The following is a 25,643-nucleotide window of genomic DNA, read 5'->3' on the forward strand; positions in this document are numbered from 1 at the left end:
TATTTGTTAAATGTAATTGTTCAATTAATTTATATAGTAGATTACATGGAGTGTGGAGTCACTCTTAGAAGATCATGTTGTCGATTCTCTATAAATTATAAACAGTTGCTCACGACTAAGATGGAAAGGAACAAACCATCAGAATAGACGTAGTGTAATTAAGTATTAGTTTATCTTGATTAATAAATTACACTGATGCACTTTAAGTGTATTGAGTAGGATCATTTAGGTAAGTTCTTTTTGTACTGACTTAGTAAAAGAACTAGACCTTAGTTATTATGGAAGTGTGTGCTCTTAATCCTAATATAATAACAAGCATGTATATTTAATATTTATTTCTTTGACTTATCAAAAGGTGAGGTTTAGCTCGATAAATCAATATGCCCGATAAGTTGGGAAATGATATTACTTATAGTGTGTGTTGTTGATTATAGAAGGAATCTGTGTCCTAGTTATCTAGGTTGAGAATGCCCCCAAGAGGAGCTCATAAGGATTGCCATGTTAAACCCTGCAGGTGGACCTAGTCCAACATGACAATAAAGTTGAGTGGTACTACTCTTGGACCTGGATATTAATTAAATGAGTTGTCAGTAACTCACTTAATTAGTGGACATTCGTAATCTTAAACATAGGGAGACTAACACACTCATGATAAGAAGGAGCCCATAATGTAATTTGAGATTGGTGCGGTAGTGCGGTAATAACTCTCTAGTGGAATGAGTTATTATCGATGAACTTGAGTTGTGTGTTCGGGGCGAGCACGGGAGACTCGAGCTCATCGGAAGGTCAACACCAATTTCTCCTCTAGGTCCCTGTTGTAGCCTCAATAAAGCCTCAAGTCCATCCAAAGAAAAGCCTATCTTGGTGTCCAAGAAGGGGCCGGTTCATTGCTTGGTGACCAAGCAATGGCCGACCACATATTCTCTAGAAGTGGCCGGCCCTTGCCTTGGGCAAAGGGGCCGGTCGTTATATTTAAATTAGGAAGGTTATTTTTGAATTTTTAAATTTCCTCAGATATTTACAATTTGTAAAAAGAGAGATTTTAAAAATTTATAAAATTTTCCTAATTTAAATTAGGCCACAAGGTTTTAAAAGAGAGTTGTAAAATTTATAAAACTTTCTTTTAAAAAGAAATATTATTAGAGATGTTTTAAATTTTAAAACTTGGTTTTAAATTTTAAAACTTTCCTTTTAATATTCACATTAGAAAAAAAAAAGAGTTTGTAAAATTTTATTAGACATTTTCTTCTTTTAAAATTTTATAAATTTTTTTTTCTTTCTTTCCCTTTTAATAAGTGGCCGGCCACCTTGCTTGGTGCCCAAGCAAGGGGCTGGTCAAATAATTAAACATCAAAAAATATTTATTTAATTAATAAATCAATCTAGGATTGATTAATTAAAAGGAAAGAAAAAGAAAAAATTAAAAGGAAATAGGAATGAGTCTAATTTTTTATAAAACTCTTTCCATAATTTTTCGTTGGGAAACTAATATAAAAAGGGGGGAAGGGGAGGCCTTAAAAAATATAACAATTGATATTGTATTGTTGAAGATCATCAAGTGGCCGGCCCCTCTCCCTCTCTTCCCTTTGCTCTTTTTTGCTCCTTTATGGTGGTGGTGGCCAACTTCTAGAGAAGGAGGAGAAGCTTTCCGGGTGGTGTTCGTCTTGGAGGATCGTCGCCCACACGACGTCTAAGAGGAGGCGAGGGATACGGCAGAAGATCTCGAGGTTTTTAGCATACAAGGAAGAGGTATAACTAGTATTTAATTTCCGCATCATACTAGTTAATTTTTCTTTGTATAAATACCAAATACAAGAGGCATTCAATTCTTGTTTTTCGAATTTAATTTCGATGTTGTGTTCTTTTTCTTTTTTCCTTGTGATTTGATTGTTCATTTTGGTTAACCTAGAGTTATATAAGGAAATTAAATATTAACTTTCCTTAAAAGGCTTTGTCTAGTCGGTGGTGGTTGCTCCCATATCCAAGAGGGTCAAGTGCATCGCCATGCAGTACTGGAAGCCAATTTTGGAAACTAATATTTAATTGAATTTATAACCTAGGTGATTTGGATCAAATGTGTTAAGTTCCGCAGGAGATCCAAATCTAAACCTAAAAGAACATATAAGTTAAACTTGGAATCAAACGTGTTAAGTTCCGTAGGAGATACAAGTTTAACTTAAAAGAACACATGGTAGCTAGGAAAGGTTCAGATCACGTACAAAATTTTTGTACAGTGGAGCCATTGGGTTTTCCGAGTAGCAACCAACACATCATAAGAGTCATTATCATGCATGATTCATAAGCATATAAAAATGAGCATATGGCATATCATAGGGAACATAATCAAGCATGGAAATCATTAACTAGCATCTCTTAATTCATATCATAGCATGTGAGACACATAGTAAATCATAATTGGGTCTCTAACCCTAATTCCATGGAGTGGCCGAAACATACAAGGTGTTGTCCTAGGTTACAAGTAACATAAAAGCATTTGAACCCTAAACCAACTTCATAACACTTATCATAAGGAACATCATGAGCATGTTTAGTTTAGGTTCTAAGCTTCCTAGGTCCTTTTAATATGGTTATGGCCAAAACTTGCCAAGCATAATCCTAGGTAACAAACAACATAAAACATATGAACCCTAAACCAATTTCATATCATATATCATAAGGAATACTATGAGCATGTTTAGCTTAGGTTCTAAGCTTCCTAGGTCCTTTAATATGGTTAAGGCCGAAAGTTGCCAAGCATAATCCTAGGTTACAAACAACATAAAACATGTGAACCCTAAACCAATTTCATATCATATATCATAAGGAATACTATGAGCATGTTTAGTTTAGGTTCTAAGCTTCCTAAGTCTTTAAATCTTGTTATGGCCGAAACTTGCAAAGCATGAATCTAGGTTACAAACAACCTAAAGACATGTGAACCCTAAACCAATTTCATATCATATATCATAAGGAACGTTATGAGCATGTTTAGTTTAGGTTCTATGCTTCCTAGGTATTTTAATCATGTTATGGCCGAATGTTTAAGGAGCATGAAGCTAAGTTTAATCAACATACAAGCATAAGAATATCAAGCTAACTTCATATCATATCATAAGGAAAATCATGAGCATGTTAGATTTGATTTCTAAGCTTTCTCAGACCCTTAACCTCATCATGGCCGAAACCCTAAGGTGGGATGCATCTAGGTTCCAAGCAACATGCAAGCATGAAAACACTAAGAAATCTTCATACCATATCATAAGGAAAGTCATGAGCATGATAGATTAAATTTTACACTCTCCTAGACCTTCATTTCTATCATGGCCGAAACCCTAAAACCCTAAATGGCATGGATTTAGGTTCCAAGTAACATACAAGCATGAAAACGCTAAGAAATCTTCATACCATATCATAAGGAAAGTCATGAGCATGATAGGTTAAATTTTACACTCTCCTAGGCCTTCATTTCTATCATGGCCGAAACCTACTAGGCATAGATCTAGGTTACAAGAAACATAAAGAAATGAAAACATTAGAATTCTAAACAAAACTCATATCCTAAGTTACATATCATAAGGGACATCGTGAGCATGTTTAGTTAGGTCTTAAGCTTTCCTAGGTCTTCTTTTCATGCCTTGGCCGAAAGTTTAAAGAACATGAGTATAAGTTCTAAGCATCGTACAAGAATAAGAACACTAACTAATCTCCTATCATAGGATACATATCATAAGAAACATTGTGAGCATGTTTAGTTTAGGTCTTAAGCTTCCCTAAGTTTTTTTTTCTTCTTTGTACCTTGGTGGCCGAAAGTTTCAAGAAGCAACCCTAGATTTTTAAGCAATCTAAACTCATGGAAAAACACATGAACAACTTGTATCACAGGTGAGGGGATACTTACATCCTCTTGCTTGGTTTTTCTTAAAGTAGGTACCCTTGTGAAGAGGAAGAAGAAAGCTTCTCCTTCTAGTTTTCCCTTTTTGCTTCTCTTGCTTGTAAGGAGTAGATCTTGAGGACTCCTTCTTGTGAATTAGTTTTCTTAGGGAGAAAACCTTAGCTTGGATTCGGAAATGGGAGAGGGGAGAGTTTTGGGTCTCGGTGGAGGAGGAAAAAGGAGAATGAAGGAGGAGGAAGAAGAAGGAGGAAGAAGTAGCCAACCTTTCTTTCCCTTCTCTTCTTTCATTCCTATTTATTCTCAATGAGGAAAGAAGATGTCCCAATTCATCCTCTTGACTCCTCTATTCTCTCACCCTCTTCATTCCCATGAAAATAGAAAGAAGAAGAAGAAAAAGGCAACTTGCCTTTTGTCTTTTGCATGTTTCTTCTCTTAACCAAGAGGAAGAGGAGGAAAGCTACTTGACATTCTCTTGCTCCCTTACTTAATCATACTCTTACTTTTACTAAAATTTCCATTCTTTGCTAATTATATATCATTCATGACTCTAGTGGTTATCATACCCATTTAGCTTTATCTATTGTGAGGGGTTTATGGTTCAAGCCCTAACTCCTCTCTTTTTATTTTTTATTTTTGGTTCTATTTCTCTTTTCCTTTTATTCTAGAAGAGAAAACCCATATGTATAGCTAAAATATTTTGTGGGTATTACATACCTTCCCCTAGGGACACCTAGCTTCACTCACTAAAACTTCCATTGACTGGCTTCACTCACCAGGACTTCCACAACCTAGCTTCACTCACCAGGACTTTCATTGCCTGACTTCACTCACCAGGACTTCCATTGCCTGACTTCACTCACCAGGACTTCCACCAACAAGCTTCACTCACTAGGGCTCGACTTCACTCACCAGGACTTCCACTATCTAGCTTCACTCACTAGGGTTTGACTTCAATCACCAGGACTTCCACTACCTAGCTTCACTCACTAGGGCCCAACTTCACTGACTAGGACTTCCACTACCTAACTTCACTCACTAAGGCTTGGCTTCACTCACCAAGACTTCCCCTTGCCTAACCTCCAATTAGGACTAGTTATTCAATAGACTTCTCACCTGCCTATCCTTTGGTTAGGACATACCCTTGCTAGTCATCTAGTCCTGAATAGGCTTTTCTCTTCCAAACATAAAGTCCTGTTTGAATCAACCCTTGGTCAAATTGACCAGACTAAGGTATATTATCAAACATCAAAACCCTAGAGGTTGATTGCATCAACACTGTCTATATATATCGGTTGTAAAATACCAAGCAACCTTTTTGATCTATCTCTAAAGATCTTCATCCTTAGGATGTAAGCTGCTTCTCCCATTTCTTTCATGGAGAATGTCATGGACAACCAAACTTTCACTGACTGTAGAACTGACACATCATTTTCTATAAGTAATATGTCATCAATATATAATATTAGGAATAGGACCACACTCCCACTAACCTTTTGATACACACAAGCTTCGTCTGGATTTTGTGATAAATCAAACTCTTTGATCACCTCATCAAAATGGATATTCCAACTCCTGGTTGTTTGCTTTAGTCCATAAATGGACCGTTGAAGCTTGTATACTTTATTCTTGTTAATAGATGTGAAACCTTCAGACTGTATCATATACACGTCCTTGAGTAGGTTTCCCTTAAGGAAAGTTATTTTCACATTCATTTGTTATATCTCATAATCATGATGAGCTAATATGTCTAGGAGTTTTAAAATGGATTTAAGCATGGCTATAGGTGAGAAGGTTTCGTCATAGTCAATGCCTTACCTTTGATGATATATTTCACTACCAACCTTGCCTTGTAGGTAATTATATTACCATCCATGTCAGTTTTCTTCTTGAAAACTCACTTACACCCTATAGGTGTAATGCCTTCAGGTGGGTCCACCAATTTTTAAACTTGATTTTCGTACATGAAATATATTTCCCACTTCATGGCTATAAGTCACTTGTCCTTCTCTGAACTATTCAGATCTTCTTCGTAATCAGTATGTTCCTCATCTTCGATGAGTGACACGTCATTCGATTCTCTTACAAGAGATCCATATCTCTCAGTAATATTGCGTGTCCTACGTAATCTACAAGGAGATTGTATCATAATAGGTTGCGGTTCTTGACTAGGCATCTCATTAGTGTCTATTGGAGTCTCTTGAACTTCATTAAATTCAACTATACTCCCACTTGTTTCCTGTAAGAGAAACTTTTTCTCTAGGAATACAACATAACTTGAAACAAACACTTTTTATTCCAAGGAATGATATAATTGGTAACCCTTAGTTTCCTTAGGGTATCCAATAAATAAACACTTATCAAACTTAGTGTCCAACTTATCTGATACAGTCCTCTTCACATAAGCAGGACATCCCCATATCCTCAAATAAGATTTTAGGGGTTTCTTACTAGTCCATACCTCATATGGAGTAGTTGAGATTGCCTTCGTTGGGTCTCTATTTAGTAAGTAAACAACTATCATGAGTGCATAGCCCCAAAGGGTTTTGAGAAGATTTGCATGATCCATCATTGACCTAACCATATCCAACAGGCTTCAGTTACACCTTTCTAATACACGATTATGTTGTGGTATATAAAGTGGAGTTCATTGAGACAATATACCATTGCCCCTTAGATAATCTTAAAACTCTTGGCTTAAATACTCACCACCTCGATTGGATCGAAGTATCTTAATACTTTTATCAAGTTATTTCTTTACTTTATTTCTGAATTCTCAAAACTTTTCAAAGGCTTCAAACTTGTGTTTCATTAGATACACATACCCATAAAGAGAGTGATCATCAATAAAAGTAATGAAGTAGCTATAACCTCCTAGTGCGTTAGTTAACATTGGTCCACATACGTCGGTATGTATCAACCCAAGTAACTCAGCAACTCGTTCACCCTTTCCAAAAAAGGTAACTTTGTCATCTTTCCTTTTTAACCATAAATCACATGTATCTAATTCAAATGATTTGAGAACTGCAATATTTTGTAATACGAACATGCGTTTCTTACTTATATGGCCAAGGCGACAATGCCACGAGTAAAATGTTAATTGATTATCTATTCGAGCATGTTTATTGTTCATTTTGATATTGAATGTCACCAGATATATCTAACGCATAGATGCTATTGTATAAAGTTCCAATGCCATAAAGAACACCATTCAAAGTTATATAACAACAGTTGTTACTAAAAGTCAAATGGAAACCTTTTCTATTTAAGTAAGAAATAGAAATAATATTCTTTATTAATGTAGGAATAAAATAACAATTATCCAGTTCTAAGACAAGTCCACTAAGAAACTTTAACAAGTATGTTTCTATGGTGATTGCAGCAACCTTTGCTCCATTCTTAATTCGTAGACTTGATTCTCCCTTGACGAGTCTTCTGCTATTCCTTAGCCCCTGTATGTCATTCCATATATGTGAGTTACACCTAATATATAATATCTAAGTGTCTGAGGAAATAACATGATAATCAATAATGAAAATATCTGAAGAGGATGGAGCATCGGGTGCCTTCTTCTTCTTCACAGACTCAAGATAAATCTTACAGTTTCTTTGCCAGTGTCCCAACTTACCACAATGATGGCATGGGCCCTTTTGTGCTGGTTCTACTATCTTGGCATTTTTGCTCTTTCCCTTAGCCTGATGTTTTAGCTTCCTCTTAGAACCTTTCTTGGAGAAGTCTACTGACATCATAGTTTTCTATTCACCTTTAACAAAAGGCTCCCCAGTCTTGAGCATATTAATCATCTCGGGGATGGTCGATTCCAAATTATTCATTCGATAGTTCATCACAAATTGTAAATAACTTTTTGGAAAACTATGTAGAATTAAGTCAATACTCAACTCTTGATCTATCACAAAATTGAGTGATGCTAAATCCTCTATGTAGTCATTTATCTTTAGTGCAAATTCTACTGCAGGCAAACCCTCCTGCATATTTGAGCAAAAGAGAAGCCTAGAGACCTCAGACCTTTCAAATCTAGCTTGCTCATCAAATAGCTTTCGAAGATGATAGACAATATCATAAGCATCCAAATGCTCATGCTATTTTTGTAGTTCAGGAGTCATAGAAGCTATCATGATGCAACTTGCAAGTACATAATCATCCTTATGTTTCTGATAGGCCAACAATTAGTCTGCAGTTGTATCAACATCAAGATTTGTGGGAAGAAGCTCATCAAGGACATAAGCTAGCTTCTCAGTTTTGAGAACAATTCTTAAACTTCAAAACTAGTCCAAGAAGTTCTACTTAGTCAGTTTGTTCGAGTCCAAAATCAAATGTAGATTAATAGAAAGTATAATCAAATGATTAACCTAAAAATAAAAAAATGAGAATGTATGAGATACATAATTATATATATAATGATAGGTTTTTTCTAAGTGGGTTGATATCTACCATAGATAAGAACACCCTTGACTTTGGCCAACAAGCCATTCTTATCTATAGTAGTTGGTAACAAGTTTACCGATTGCATATCGCTTATATGCAATTATCACATTATGCTAGCAACTAATTGATTTTTATATAAACATCAAATTGTTAACATATTAACAAGTATACATCAAATACATATCACCTAACTTTACCTCTATCCACATTTATCATGGCTTTGGCACAATAAATCAATGCTTCAAGTTTAAAACCAACTTGTTATCATGAGATTGCAATTTCATAGTTTGAATATATTTAATTTCAAGTTGAGCTTGCCTTTGGCTAACAACTCAAATAAGAACTTAAACTCTGATTCTTACCATATTAATGGAAGGTATAGGTTTTAATATTGTGTAAAGGATTTAGTCTCATCTACATCATGTAAATATTGTATCTACATGACATTATATGCGTGATATAAATGAGGACATAGCACATCACATGCATGACATAATACATCATACGTATGACATAACATGACACATCACACATACGATAAGATATAATCACATCGCATATATGACAAAATCTAATTATGTCATAATTAATGCATCTACATGACATACAATATGATATGAACATAGCATAACTTTAAATATATTATAATTCTATTTTAGAAATAAAAATATGTTATAAATTTGATTTTAATAAATCAAGATTTATCTAATCAAATTATGAAACTAATTTTCAAATTTAATTAACATATCTCATCTACAATCTTTCTATCAATAATTTTTTTTAATTATTTTAAAAATAAAATTTTAAATTAATTTCCTAAAGATTTAGAAAATAAATAATTAATATTTCTAAATTTATTACAGAATAATTTAAATTTAGATTTTTTATGATTTTCTAAATCTTTTCAAATTTAGTATTTCCTAACAATTTAGGCAACTTTCTAAAAGTATAATATTTTTAATAAATCCAAAAATTCTAAAAAGGACTATTTTTATAATTTAATAGAGAATATCTCAAATCTGGATTTTTAAAGAATTTCAAAATCTTTCCAAATTTGGTATTACCCAACAAATTAGTAAAATTTTCAAAAATAGAATATTTTTAAAATTTCAAAAAATTCCCAAAATGATAATTTATAAATTAATAGAATATTTTTAAATTTAATTTTTTAAAATTATTTCAGAAAGTTTCCTAAAGTAGAATTTCCTAATAATTTAGGAAACTTTCTAAAAATAAAAAATTCTTAATAATTCTAGAAAAATCCTAAAAATTAATTACAATACTAATTACGAACCCTAAAATAATTTTACGATCATGTCAAAGTACAATTGAGCTCTGATACCACTGTTGGGATATGATCGATGCGGTGTGTGCTAAAAACATATTTCATAAATATACATTGCAGAAGACTTAACGATAAATAAACTAATTTATTACATCACAGACACCACACGCATGCAAGATACAATCACGCAGACAAGATCATAAAAAAAAATCAAAATTGAATAAAAATTATTCTAGGTATACCTTATGGATGATCTATAACGAGAGGGACATCAACATTTTGTGACATTATCAAACCTTGCCTCTATTCGTATCCATGTTGAGCTCTTCAAGACAACTCCAAGAGAACAAGCTTCACATTAAGAAGGTACTAGCCATGAGCGAATGAGAAGGATCAAGAAGAGGAAGAAGCAAAAGGAAGATCTTCCTTTGGGTGTGTAACGCCCGGAAATTCTCAAAATTATTTTAGAAATATTCTATTATTTTTCGGGAATTTTAGAATATTTTTATAGAATTATTAGAGTAGTGGAAGTAGCAAAAAATAAATAGAATCGTAAAATAGCCTACGCGGGTATTGAACCCGAGACCTATTGGGTTCTATGACTTAAGGTGAACTCTAGTAACCAAGTGAACCCAGCAAGGCCATTCTGAAAAGAAAAGGAATCAATTATATTTATATTTGAGTTGGGCCGAATTAATATAAATAGGGAAGAATTAAGTGAAGAGTTATTTTTTTAACGTAACTCTCCTCTCCCTCAAAACCCTTACACACCGCCCCTCTCCCTACTCTTCTCCTCTCGGCGCACCAAGCCCCAAGGGCTAGGGTTCCGTCCCAAGGGTTCCAAGAGCACCTTCCGGCGACAACTCCGGCACGAGGATGCTCCTCTCCGCGAGAAGAGCACGTAGACGCGAGGAGATCGACGAAGGGATCTTCTCCACCGGAAATCTAGCGATCAGATCGTAAGGAAATCTAGCGCAGGATGTAAGAAACCCCTCACCTGCAATATAAGTAGCTTTCGTATGATTTCATGCTTTAGTTTAGTAGTATATGGATTTTTGGGCACATAGGGTGAGCAATAGCGCACACCAAGTGCTCGATAGTAGGTGCAGCTCATTTAAAATGCAACTTAGGCATTGTAATAGCTCAGTAAATGCAATAGAAGCATTTTTATAGCATGTCTAGTTTTATTACAGTTTTTATGGGACTACGGTCCAATGGGTGGGCTCCCACAGTCGCCTCTAGGTTCAGATAACCTAGCTCTAGGTTCAGATAACCTAGAAATAGCAATATAAGAAGAACACAGCTATAATCAGTATTTTATTTTAGCAGTGGCACTGTACTGGATTAGATATCCATTGGGTTGGGCTCTCACAGTCGTCCCTAGGTTTAGATAACCTAGTAAACCCTACTAAATTCGGGACTTGCAAACCCGGGTCTAGTTAGGGATGCACGCACAACAAGTACAGTTGTCGGGCCCATCAGCAGCATGATTATGTATTTTAATCTATTTATGAAAATAGTTTTCAAAACTGCACAAATAGTTATGTGAATTCAGTACAGCTTTAGCATTAGCTTAGAATTAGCTCAGTTCAGTTGTTTGTATCAGTTCAGTTTCTATTGATACAATATGATAGCTTATGTTAGCACTTGTTGCCATGACTAGTTTGTTTATATGCCATGCTATGCTTTTACCTGTTCAGCATATATTTCAAATAGCATGTTTTAAAAGCATAAATTGCATCGTATGCATGTTTTGTGAGGTAGATGGTTTCTTACTAAGCGTAAAGCTTACAGATACTTCTTTCCTTATACTGCAGATAAAGGTAAAGGGAAGATGGATTAGCGGAGGCTAGAGGTCAATGCAACGAAGATGTGTGTGGATGGAACCTAGAATAAAGACCTTGGAAGAACTAGAATATTCAAGAACTTAGTGCTTCTTATTATGTTACTCTTTGCCTATTTAGTTATCTAAATGCATGAAATTATAGAAAATCTGCTTAGCTTGTTAGTAACCATGTTTAGAATGTTAGTTGTTTGCTATTAGAATGTTTTCCAGTTATTTTAGAACTTGTGTATGTGAGTTTGGCATGAAACAGTGCTGAAATCAGAAACCCCAATCGATCAGTGGATCGATTGGGGGCCCTCAATCGTCAGTGGATCGATTGGGAGTCTGGTTCCGCGAACAATAAGCTTCTGGATCGATCAGCCGATCGATCCAGTCGCATTCTGTCGCGAACAGTAAGCTCCTGGATCGATCAGCCGATCGATCCAGTCGCATTCTGTCGTGAACAGAGAATTTGGGGATCGATCGTTCGATCGATCGGGGAATCGCTTCCGCGAACAGAGAGCTCTGAAATCGATCAATGGATCGATTGGTAAGTCTGGATCGATCAACCGATCGATCCAGAATATTAACCCGAGCACAGTAGCCATCGGAATTGATCCACGGATCGATTCAACAGCTTGCAATCGATCGAGTTCAATCTGGATCGATTGGGAAGCAAGGTTTCGACTAGGAACCTTGTAATTCAATTCCTTGACCATAGGGGATGTAGGATATGCTATGTATACCTTAGATTGCATCCCTCAGTACATGTAGGAACAAGAATTTGTGTTAGCTTGGCAAAGTTTTAAATTGGTACAGTTTTCCGCACCTAGACTTAGTAATGGTCATGGATATAGATTAGCACAGCATAATGTGACGGTCCGGCCTTACAGCCTAGCCAGTAGAAGGCGGGTCGTTACAGAGTGGTATCAGAGCAGAGTTCCATACTTCCTACACACACATCAGCATTGAACCTGCAGCTTCCAAGTAAGAATATCTCTCACTTTGTTATGTCTATTGCTTTCATATTTGTAGATAACTAAAGTATGCTTAGTTGTGATAGTAACTAACATGATAGTGATAGTAGTTATATAAACATGATGCTTTAGTTATGTATATCCTTTGTTCCTTTATAAATGACACGAGGACGCCCAGCTCGAAGGGCACCACCATCGAGCCCCAAAGACGGGCAGTTCAGTGCCTCCCTAGACCTTACAGCAGTAGTGGCTCAGTCAGAGGAGATAGCCACCTTAAAGGCTAATCAGCAGAATACTCCCACTGTCACCCCGGAACCAAACATATCAACCCCAGTAGTTATAGAGGTTCCACCAGTCCAGCCTACAGCACCAGCAGCCCCAGCAGCAGAGGCAAAGAGAGAAGCCTATCTGATCTAGTGGCAGAGAGTCAAGCCCGAGAACTTCTCAAGCACCAGTGAACTATGGGATGCTCAAGCCTGGTTCAAAACACTAGAGAGTACGATGGAGCTTCTGGACTGACCAGAGTATGAAAAGGTGAAGTGCGCCTCCTTCTGCTTGACAGGAGATGCACGTATGTGGTGGGAGAGAATTAGAGCGAAGCGCCAGTGAACCAGATGACATGGGCTGACTTTGAGAAAGAATTCTTCGAGGAGTTCTTTCACATGCGGGTCACAAACCGCCACTACGACGAGTTCACTGAGTTTCGTCAGGGTCACCTATCAGTTGAGGAAGCCGTGAAGAAATTCAATAGACTGGCTCGTCTATGCCCTGAACTAGTCAGCACAGAAAAAGAACGAGTCCGGTTGATGCTCAAGATGCTGAGGCCGGAAATAGCAATGAACGTGGCTGGCAGCGTTCATAGGCCGCAAACCACCGAAGAACTAGTCAGCAGTGCTCTGACTACCGAGCACTACCAGAATAATATTAAGCAGCAGAAGCAAGTCCTCTCAGAGTCCAAAGGGCAAGGAGGCTCAGGTACTCAGAAACAACAAGGCCATAGCTCTAACTGGAAAGGGAACTCCAGTAACAAGCGCAAACCAGGGAGTTACCCAAAGGGAGGACCAGCCAGCAAACAGCCTAGTTATCCCAAATGTGCTACTTGTGGAAAATTTCACCCAGGAGTTTGTCGCAAGGGCGCACGAGGATGCTTTGAATGTGGACAGGAAGGGCACATGGCTAAGCAATGCCCGAACAAGACAAGTCTTCCTCAACCACAACCGATACAGTATGGAGGACAGCCAGCACAGTTACATCAGATGCAGGTCGTGTTAGATGGTCCACACATCGGCCAGGGCAGACTAGAAGCCCCTCCAGCTATGACGAATGCAAGGATCTACTCCTTAACCAGAGAAGACGTAGCGAATGCCTCGACAGTTGTTATAGGTCAGATTAGTATTTTACAGCAAAGTACAACTGTCTTATTCGATACTGGGGCAACCCATTCTTATGTATCTAGGGCATTTTCTGAAAAGTTAGCAATACCTCCAGAGGTACTCCGTGGTCAGTTTTTGACAACACTACCTTCAGGAGAAATTATGGCATTCACGCACTGGCTCAGAGCAGTGCCAGTCATTATAGTAGACAGAGAGCTCTTTTGTGATCTGATAGTGCTAGACATGACTGATTATGATGTCATATTTGGAATGGACTTCCTAATCAGATACGGTGCCTCTATCGAGTGCCGTAAACAGAAAGTCATATTCCAACCTGAAGCAGGAGTACAGTTTGAGTATAGCGGAGAATCAAAGAGAAAAGCGAAGAAATTTCTCTCAGCTCTGAAGGCACAGAAATTGTTAGATTCAGGATGTACGGGATTTTTAGCGCATGTAGTCAATGCCAGTCAGGACAAGGAACAACAGCTAGCAGAGGTCCGAGTCGTATGTGACTACCCAGCAGTCTTCCCTGAGGAGTTACCAGACCTAGCACCAGACAGGGAGATTGAATTTGAGATAGAGCTCATTCCCGGTACAAATCCTATCTCCAAAGCACCTTATCGCATGGCTCCAGCAGAATTGAAGGAACTTCAGGAGCAATTACAGGAGCTGCTTGACAAAGGTTTCATACGCCCTAGTCACTCACTATGGGGAGCGCCTGTATTGTTCGTGAAGAAGAAGGACGAGAGCATGCGCCTGTGCATAGACTACCGGGCATTGAACCAAGTCACCATCAAGAACAGGTATCCTCTTCCCAGAATAGATGACATGTTCGATCAGCTAAAGGGAGCAGCAGTGTTCTCTAAGATAGACCTCAGATCAGGTTATCATCAGGTGAGAGTTAAGGAATGGGATATACCCAAGACAGCATTCAGGACTAGATACGGACACTACGAGTTCGTAGTCATGCCCTTTAGCGTGACAAATGCTCCAGCTACTTTCATGGACCTCATGAACAGAGTATTCAGGGACTACCTTGATAGATTTGTGATCGTGTTTATCGATGACGTTCTCATCTATTCAGGAACTCAGGAAGAACACGCAGAGCACCTGAGAATAGTATTGCAGACCCTTCAGCAGAACCAGCTGTACGCCAAGTTCATGAAATGTGAATTTTGGTTAGACCAGGTGTCCTTCCGTTCAGACAAATATTTTTATATTTACCTTATGTATGGTCTAACCAAATATTTATCTCTTGATATGAAAATCCTATTCTCTAACTTGTTTTATGTCTTTAAAAGACTCGTAGTGTATATGACCCAATAGGTTTTCAGTTTATCTTGGTCATTTATAATTAACTACTTAATTATAGAATGATCATGAATGTCACATAGTAGTACATCATGATCCCTAATTAATAAAAAAATTACAGTTGATCTTAGATCTAATTTTGAACCCTTCAACAACAATAGTGAGCCGTGCCTCATTCCTTTCACTGGTTTTATACCCACTTGGTTCAGGACATGGTCTATGTGTCTATCCCTACTAGGCCAACTACGCCACATCTAGCCCAAGTAATACTTCCTCTTTCTGTAGATTTAAATTACTCATACATGTGTGCAAGAGTCTCATACTCTTAACATGTGATGCTTTGGCCAAAGACTTTGAGTAATAATCTTAACGAGTAGCCATGGAGTATAAGTATCCTCGCAAGAAGCGGTGAATCCTCTATGGGTTATCCAAATACCTTAAGGCACTTTGACTTATACCCAATAATTCGGGTCCATACCTCTAAGAGATGCTTGCTTAAGATGTCAAAGTATAAGTCTTCATGACTAAGATGACTTGTATACCTCAAGTTAAAGAAAACTTGCACTTGACCTGTAGTAAGAACTTCACAAACATATCCATATATGTAGAGAACCATATGAAGTCTTACAACAAGTCACTCTAATGAACCAGTTACCATAACTAGCATCTGTTGAAACCCTAAGGTTGTTTTGATGTGATCAAACAAGTTAAGTTAGACCCTGTGATTTTTAATCCCTGTGTCTAAGTGCGCAGGAGCTTAGGAGCACAGGAAGTCCAGCGGAACATGTAGCTAGCGAGAAGGACGACATGGGAGAGAGCCGACGGGCTTGGTGCGTTTGAGGGATGAGGCGTCGGAGAAAAGTACACCGATGAACGAGAAGAACGTGCATGATGTTCGAGGGATGAGAAGCCGGAGCGGAAGTCTGCTCGAGGAGAAAGCCGAAACTGGGTTCGGGTGAGCCTGATTTCGGTTGGTCGAAATCACCCAAGCGAGCGGAGCCGAAGCGAAATACCGGGACCAAGGTGAGTAGAACCGGAGCAAAGAGCCCAGATCGAAAAAGTCAACTTTGTTGACTTTAAGGGTCCGGGCACCCGGATCAGTCCGGGCGCCCGGAACGTGATTCTATTCAGATCACATTTGACTGCGATCCGTTGCGGAGGGGATAAAGTTTTATCCCCCTCCAGGTGTCTGGAACCCTTCCAGGCGCTCCGACCAAGGTTATAAATATAGGCTTGGTCCAAGAAGCTACAATCAACAACCATACTTGCAACAACACTTACACACGCTCTAGTTTTCATTTAGCTTCTAATTTTTTGTTCTTACACTGCTGTAAAGAGGTTTCTCTGCTTGAAGGAGAGTTAGTGCATTTCACTTTCTTGGATTAACAACCTCCCCGGTTGTAACCAAGTAAATTCAGATGTCTCTTTCTTTTTAGTTCATTTTCTATTCTATCTTTATGCAAGTGTTCTTTTAAGTTCGAAAAGGGTTTGTCTTTATATTTTTTGCAAGGATATTGAACTCCCCTTCTAGCCGGCCCAACGGTCCCAATAAGTGGTATCAGAGCAAGGACATTTCAGGTGGACTAATCACCGATCGAAGTAAAGACAATGGCCGGACCAAGCATATACCCACCGAAGTTCGAGGGGGAGTTTGCTAGCTGGAAAAAACGAATACAGGTATTATTTAAAATCGACTTTGAATTACTTTTAATAATGAAGTTCGATTTTGTAGCACCCGAAGGTAAGGAAGAATACCAGTGGACGAAGAAAGAGCAGGCCGACTACATGGAAAACGACAAAGCAAAATTCCATCTGCTGAGTGCCCTTCCACCACAAGAAGTCAACCGGATCGATGCCTACAACTCAGCAAAGGAGCTTTGGGAGAAGTTCCTTGAGTTACACGAAGGGACGTCCGAGGTCAAGCTCGCGAGACGAGACTTACTCCACAACCAGCTGACAAACCTATGGCTTGAAGAAGATGAAATGATTGCACATCTTCACTTGAGGACTAAGAAGCTCATCATCAGACTTTCGAATCTTGGAGAAAAGGTAAGTAACCGAGATTCGCTAAGGTACGCTCTTAATGCATTTCCTAGGAATAACAAATGGGCATCATTCGTAGATGCCTTCTATATCTCTAAGGACTTAGAATCTATTACCTTAGAAGAATTTTTTTTCAACTTTTGAAGTGCATGAATCGAGATGTGCAAGTATGAAGGAGCCGAAACACAACATCAGCCTCAAGGTAACAAGAGATGAACATGAGTCAAAATCTTCTCTCGATGACGAGGAAATGGTAATGATGGTAAGACATTTTTAAAAGTTATGTAAATCAAGAAAAACTAACCATCTGTAGGGTAGAAAGAAAAGGACGATTAGATGTTACCACTGCAATGAAGAAGGGCACGCCAAAGACAACTGCCCCAAGCTAAGGAACAAGGACAAGGACAAAGGAAAGAATCTTGTCCAAATGAACAAGTACAAGACTCTAAAGGTGACGTGGGATGATACGTCGTCCGAATCGTAAGTCAAGGATTTCTCCGGAATTGCATTAATGGCAAGTCATCAAGAAGATGAACACGAAGCAAGCTCATCCGAAATGAGCATCGAGAGCATCGATGAAGGGGGAGCTACATCAGAAGAAAGTAGCAGTTTAGGGGGAGCAACGGATAATGAAGTCGACAAGGTAAGTCAGGTACGATCTCTCCCACCTAACAAGTTATTCAAGTTTGTGAAATTATTAACCAAAGATTGTTGCAAACTTGAAAAAGAAATTTAAATTTTAAAATTAATTCTAGCAAAATCTTTCCCATTAGAAAAATTTGACAAGATTAAATTGGAAAATGATATTTTGCAAAAAGAAACAAGTAACTTGAAAAATAATGCATGCTCATATAACACAAGTTTTAGAAAATTTAATAACCTAAATTGGCATTTTAGATATCACAAAGGACAAATTAGAAATATTTCAAAGAAATGTGTCCCTAAGAAATACCTAATCAATCTAGTTGGCTGGAACCTACATTGGGTTCCCAAGTCTTACCTAACTTGAATCCTATTTAGATTTAGAGCTTTTAGTGAGAAAATTAAAACGTTTAATTTCCTTATGCGACTTTGTCTAGAAGTGGTTGATGATCTAATAACCAAGAAGGCCTAGTGCCACGCCACAACCTGGAAGCCAAATATTGAAAGAAAATATTTAATTGACTAACTGATAAAGCATTAAATTGAAATTAGATAATGCTTTAAAAAGTTTTTCAAACATTTTTTTCTCTACTTAGAAATTTCTTTAAAAAAATAATTACTAAATTTTTTTTTGGAAAAATCCTCAAATTTTTTTACAAATTTAGTTAACTTACAAAAAAAAAATATTTTCTTTCTTTTGCAAATTTGTTTAACTTAAATTTTTTTTAACCAGTAAAACTTAGGAAATTTTTTAAACTTTGCTTTACCAAACTTTATTTTTACAATGCACAATTTTTTAAAAAAATTTTGTGTTTGAAATTTTCTTACTTAGAAATTGTTTTATGCAACACTTAAAATATTCTAAAAATTAGTGCCAAAGTTTTTGTATCAAACTAATTTTCAAAATTTTTCTAAAGTTTTCCAAAATTGTTACCCTTAGATTTTTCTTTGTACTCCATTTTTATGTGATTAAAGGGGGAGACAGAAAAGATTTAGTCAAGGGAGAGGTAGATTTTCAAATTAAATAATTTTTTAATTTTTGCACTTTATTATAGAATTTATTGTTTTAACTTTATGTCGGTTTACCATAGCTTAACTTGGGTTGCTCACATCAAAAAGGGAGAGATTGTTGGAACCCCAAGGTTGTTTTGATGTGATCAAACAAGTTAAGTTAGGTCCTGTGATTTTTGATCTCTGTGTCTAAGTGTGCAGGAGCTTAGGAGTACAGGTGTCACGCCCCCAAAGGAGTCCCTACCAGACAAAAATCCGACATCATCTCCCCTATACCGGTGACAATCCAAAACATATATACATACAAAATATACATCAGCCACATGCGGCTGAAATATATACACAACCACGCAGTTAACAATCTCAGCCTACACGGCTGGACAAATATAACAACAACCACGCAGTTATATATATACAACGAACAACCCACTCGGCTGCATTAAAAACCAACACATCAAATACAGCAATTACCAAATACAAGTAAAACATATACAAAACCCCAAAACGGTCTTCGGATGTGACGTAGGACCCGGCAGACAGGATACTCCGAGTGACACCAACCATCTACAAGCTACCTGAAAACATAAATGTATACATGCGGTGGTGAGTATAGGTAACTCAGCGGGTAATAGACAAGATAGTGCATGGTCCAAAAACAAACATGGAGATCACAAGTATACAGTCTCAGTAGGGAATAAAGAACATGATCATACTATCATAATCAATGCACCTAAACATATCTGACATAATATCCTGACATATAAATTGTACAAACCACAACTAACATAATGATGGATACATACCCAATCTGGAATCGACACATGGTACAATAATCAGTAAACTCACCGGATCTGCAACAGACATACCCGTGACACCTATGCAATATAAATACGACTACATATACATGTAAAATAAATGACATGTATGCAGCATGACAACCATATGCAACAATCATATCTCAAACAAGTGCAACAAATCACAATCACATGCGACTAGTATCTACTAGGCATGTATGCAAATATATCCCCCAGATGCACCGCACATCATATGCAAAAGTGCATGCATTCTCCATGGTCACCCCCACCACCTCTCTAGACACCACGACCCCTGTATGGCCGAGAGGCTTGGGTCTGTGACGACTGTACTACCCTCCAGCCCACTATATAGTGGTCGAGGCGGACAGTCCGCTAGTAGCTATCTAGCTACATAGTATCAGGGTCCCTGACTGCTCACAACGTTGAATCTCACAAAACCTCGTGATCGGGTGGCACGACAGGACTAGCGGCAACTACTCCAGCTACCACTACCCATGAGTGGATGAGTGTGCGACGCTATTCCCAAACCAACTAACGACTCTCTCACCACAAGGGAGACAATGGTCATCAGATGCAATGAATGATAAACATGATATATATATATATATATATATATATATATATATATATATATATATATATATATATATATATATATATATATATAATCATGATACAGACGCTGTCATCATCTATGCAACAATCCAAACCACATAAATACCTCCAACATGAGTATAATCATCATGATACCTCCACATATCCCACCAAACATATGTACACACTACACATGTATAATCAACCAAAAATCTCCAATAATCTCACCCGACACATGTACACAAAATATAAGTACAATCAACATGTATCCTCCAGTAAAAACACAACAGACATGTGTATATATCCCAAACATACAATCAACACAACTCCTCCAAAAGTACATGACAAGTACGTATGTACACACCACATGTAAATGCACGGTCAACAAGATAACTCCTATAACACATACCCACCTATGTACAGTCCACATCATATACCCAATCAGCATGGGAATACCAACAACCCGACAATCCCTACAAGACATACTCTACACGTGTAATCCTAACAGAGTAGATATCAAGAGTGGAGACTGTATATGAATTAAATAGATCATCACAAGGGTCAAGCATAAGTATCATGCAGGAAAAACAGCAACCAATCATGATATAAGATAAAGCAGCCTAATTCATCCAATAATAACCATGCACTAAGTACAAGAAAATCTACATAGAGGCCAAGGAAGAAATACCCGCCTTGATATGTAGATTGTATCAAGTAGTCTCACATCGAGACACTCGTCCTGAATCCAAGTCTACTGCTAGAATCCATAGTTGGAGCAAGGTGGAAGATACCGTCCTCCAAAACAAATAATCCTAATCAATCCTCAATCCAATATATATAACTCAATTACATGCCAACAATCTCATGCATTTCATAATCAATTCCATTGAAGCTAAACACAAATCCATCCCTACCACTTACCTTGAGGTTTGGCAGAAGTACAACAACTCTCAACCCTTATGACTCCCTGTCCATAAGCCCCAAGAGCACACACAAACCTATCCCTCCAAGAAAACAATCCAAAACTCTAGTCATACAACAAAAGATTTGCTGAAACCCTAATCCTCAGTACAAAAACTCACCTCAACAGATGAATTGCTGTTGATCCATAATTGAAGAGCTGCAATTGTATGCTGCTGAAACTCATGGCTGAAACCACAACAAATCCTTCCACATGCCTGCTAGCCGGAATCAAAACAAAGCCCCTGTTTCCCAAAAGCCACCCAAATCAAACCAAGAAGATCACAAGCTCGAATCCACAACCAAAACTAAACACTTACCTCCAAGATCAAGGCTAGGGCAAATGATCTGTTCTTGCCCACGAACAGAGAAGAAGATCAAGATCCACTCAGGGAAGATCTGTCACTAAGATGATTCGGTACTTTCCCCTAGTCCAAAACAAGAGGAATATCGAAAATTGAGACCTATAGTACCGGATCCTTGAATCCATAAATTTTCAGACGAAGCATACCTTGATAGGTCGCCTCCGATGATGTTGCCCGATCCAATCCAGCAAGTGTGGAGCTACAGATCAATCCCCAGTGAACAAATTGAGGAGGAGATGATCGATCGAATGGGGATGAGTCAAACTCCCCCGGTTGTGCCCTAGACGCCGGGCTGCTACCGACCGCGAGCAAGAAACCACCGAGAAGACAACCTCTCAGTCGGAGATGGTCGGTAACCCCCGAAAACCAACGCCAATCTCTCCGGCGACTCGATGAGGACGCGATCGCAGTGGTGGACATGCACCGACAGCGTCGGGGTGTTCGTGCGAGAGAGGAAGAGAAGCAGGGGAAGGAAAACTCTATGCCTCGGGAGGGAGAGGGAGAGGGAGACTCGGCCGAGACACGCTGGAGGAGATTGTTGCCCGCGGTGTCCTCGCGATGGCCGGCGATCGGCGCGGTGGCATCATCGCGCGCGCGAGGAAGGGTTTGGGATCGGGATCGAGTTTGGGGGGAACGGCGATGGGTCAGGGAAAATAAAAGAAAAAATATTTTATAATTAAAACATTTTCTCACTTAAACGGGATATCCCAAACAGGCTTTATCCGGACCCATAAATTCATCCCCTCAAAACTCGTCATACGAGCTCTGAAAAATTTCCAGAAAATTTCTAAAAATTTCAGAAAAATTCTATAAGGCTATTTCCCAAATAACCTTATTAATTTAATTTTTCAATATCTTACAACATGAAGTCGAGCATAAGACGCGGCTAGCGAGAACGACGACACGAGAGAGAGTTGATGGGCTCGGTGCGTCTGAGAGACGAGGCACCGCGAAAGAGTACACTAGTGGACTAGAAGAACGTGCACGACGTTCAAGGGATGAGAAGCCATAGTGGAAGCCTGCTTGAGGAGAAGGCCGAAATTAGGCTCGGGTGAGCCTTATTTCGATTGGACAAAATTACCCAAGTGAGTGGAGCCGGAGCAAAAGACTCGGACCGAGGCGAGCAGCACCGGCGCAGAGAGCTCGGACTGAAAATGTAACGACCACCCTTCTTACTACTACTACAATCTAAGGATGACCGTTACTTAACTACTAACTCTACTTAACCGGTGTGATTAAAAACCACATGGAAACCCTACCGAAAAATTTCGACAGAATCTCCCCTGTACCGGTTGTTGGTGCAACATCCCTCAGGTCAAGGTTGACCTGGTTGACCAAGCTGAGTCTTGGTTTGAGTTTAGATGTTTGACAATAAGAAATTGATTGAAGAAGAGTCAAGTAGGTCAAGGTTGACTGGATACTTGACTGGGAAGTCCTAACTGGGATGTTAGGTAGAATGAAAGCCCTAGTGAGTGAAGCTAGGCAGATGGAAAACCCTAGTGAGTGAAGCTAGGTGAAAGCCCTAGTGAGTGAAGCTAGGCAGATGGAAAACCCTAGTGAGTGAAGCTAGGTGAAAGCCCTAGTGAGTGAAGCTAGGCAGATGGAAAACCCTAGTGAGTGAAGCTAGGTGAAAGTCCTGGTGAGTGAAACCAGGCAAGGGAAAATCCAGATGGATCAAGGATGATCGGACATCTGGTGTTGGGAAGTCCAAGTAGGTCAAAGGATTGACTGGATACTTGGCACGAGGAAATACAGATAGGTCAAAGGGATTGACCAGACATCTGATGGAAGTCCAAGTAGGTCAAAGGGAGTGATCAGATACTTGGCATGAATAGAAAAGTCCAAGTGGGTCAAAGGGATTGACCAGACACTTGGTGGGAAGTCCTAGCAGGTCAAAGGAGTGACCAGATGCTAGGCATGATGTACCAACAGGTCAAGGTTGACCGGGTGTTGGTTTGGTAGGCTTGGGACTTGGTTTTGGGCAAAACCAATCGGATCGATCGTGGATCGATCCAGCCCTTTAGCGATCGAGAGGTCGGATCGATCCGTGGATCGATCCGGATGTCCCAATCGATCGTGGATCGATTGGGACGCTTCGCGCGATAAGCGCCGGATCGATCCATGGATCGATCCAGCGTTTCGAGCAAGAGCCGCTGGATCGATTCGTGGATCGATCCAAAGCCTCCCCGATCGATTGGGAACATTCGAATCGATCAGGATCCGACCGTTGGCGTCGATAAAGGCCGCAGGCGCATGATTCCTTCGGCATCTCTTCTCCGATTCACTCCAGATTTCTCGCCAGCTCCTCCACAGCACTCACAAAGCTCAGATCGCCAGTTCTTGAAGGATCTTGGAAGTTCTCCAAGTCAAGAGGCGGATCAAAGCCAAGAAGAGAATCTAGGGTTAGGGTTTATACTCATTGTAAGCTTGTAAGCTTGTATTTCTTGTATCCTTTCCCTCTCTTTTTGTATTGAGTCTTGTAGGGCTTCTCCGCCCTTGGTAGTTACCATAAAGGAGAGTTTTATTTAGTGGAGGGTGTGTGTGTTGGTGTGGATCCTTGGATTAGTCACCTCTTGTGAGGTGGATACCAAGTAAACCAACCGTGTTAGCGTTGTGTGATTGTTTCTTTGTATTTCCGCTGCACATCTTTGAAGAAACAAGCAACGCCGAGCAACGAGCGAACGCGACGAGCTATTCACCCCCCTCTAGCTACTTTTGGTCCTAACAAGTGGTATCAGAGCAAGGCCGCTCTTCACCGGAATCATCGCCGGAAGGGTCAAGCATAACAAGAAAAGCTAGAGGGTGAAGAAGTTGAAGCAAATTCATCAAAAGTCAAAGATTTCAAGAAGCTCAACTTCAAGATGCAATTCCAAGATGGACTTGGATTTGACACAAGGGTGGCTCCACCATACACTTCCACGAGCTTCGATTCTTGGAAATCAAGAATCGAAAACTTTCTTATGATGGAGATAGAGCAATGGTTTGCTCTAATGGAAGGATTTGAAGCTCCAACAAACTCCAAGGGCAAGCTTCTCAAGAAAAGCAAATGGAGCTCGGAGCAAGTCCAAAGGTGCGATGCAAATGACAAAGTGACCAAGCTTTTGGTCAATTTACTGCCAAGCACCATCCTTTGCAAAATTGGAGAATTTGAAGATGCAAAGGAATTATGGAGCAAATTGGCCAAGCTTCATGAAGAGATACCCTCCACTGTACAAGAGCAAGAAGTATCCAGAGAGGGTGACTCTTTGGAGCAAGACCAAGAGGAGGACTCCGAGGTTGAGAGATGCTCAACCTCCGAAGAAGAGGAAATCCAAGAAGCTTCATCCTCAAGGGAATGCAACGAAGGGAACAAGGAGGGAGCATACTCCTTGTTTCATATTCAAGATGGTAAAGCCTCCACCTCTAGGATTGAGGGGGAGCAATCCTTGGTGACGCCGGATCAAGAAGAAGTAGAAGCTTCTACATCCGGGTCAAGAGACAAAGAGGAGGAAGAAGAGTCTACCTCCACAAGTCAAGAAAAATCAAATGGAGGAGAATCAAGGTCCGATCAAGAGGAAGCTTCTAACTCCGGATCCAAAGAAAATGCCACCCCTACAAGCAAAGGTATAAATATTTCAATTAATAATAAAAATCATATTATATGCTTTGAGTGTAGGGAACATGGGCATTACAAGAGCAAGTGCCCTAAATTGGCCAAGAAGAAGGGCCAAATGGCACAAAAAGGCAAGGTGAAGCCCAAGGAGATCATCCCCAACACAAAGAAGAGCAAGGAGCATATTATATGCTTCTCTTGCAATCAAAAGGGGCATTACCGAAGTCAATGTCCTAAGGGGAAGAAGGTGGTCAAGGCTCAAGGAGGCACTAGTCAAGGGGGAGCCTCCAAGGTAAAGAAGAAGGTATCTTTTATTGAGCCTACCCCTTTACATTATGGTAAAAAGCATGATAGTTCTAATTTTTATCATTTTAATGCGATTTACCATAAGAATAGGAAGCATGAGGGCTTTAAGGAAAAGCATGTGGCCCTACATGCCAAAACTACCCAACCTAAGGTTAGGAAGGTAGATGGACACTTGGGCAAGAACACTAAGGATAATAGATACAAGCCCA

This window comes from Zingiber officinale, chromosome 5B (assembly GCF_018446385.1).
Source record: "Zingiber officinale cultivar Zhangliang chromosome 5B, Zo_v1.1, whole genome shotgun sequence".
Lineage (NCBI taxonomy): Eukaryota > Viridiplantae > Streptophyta > Magnoliopsida > Zingiberales > Zingiberaceae > Zingiber > Zingiber officinale.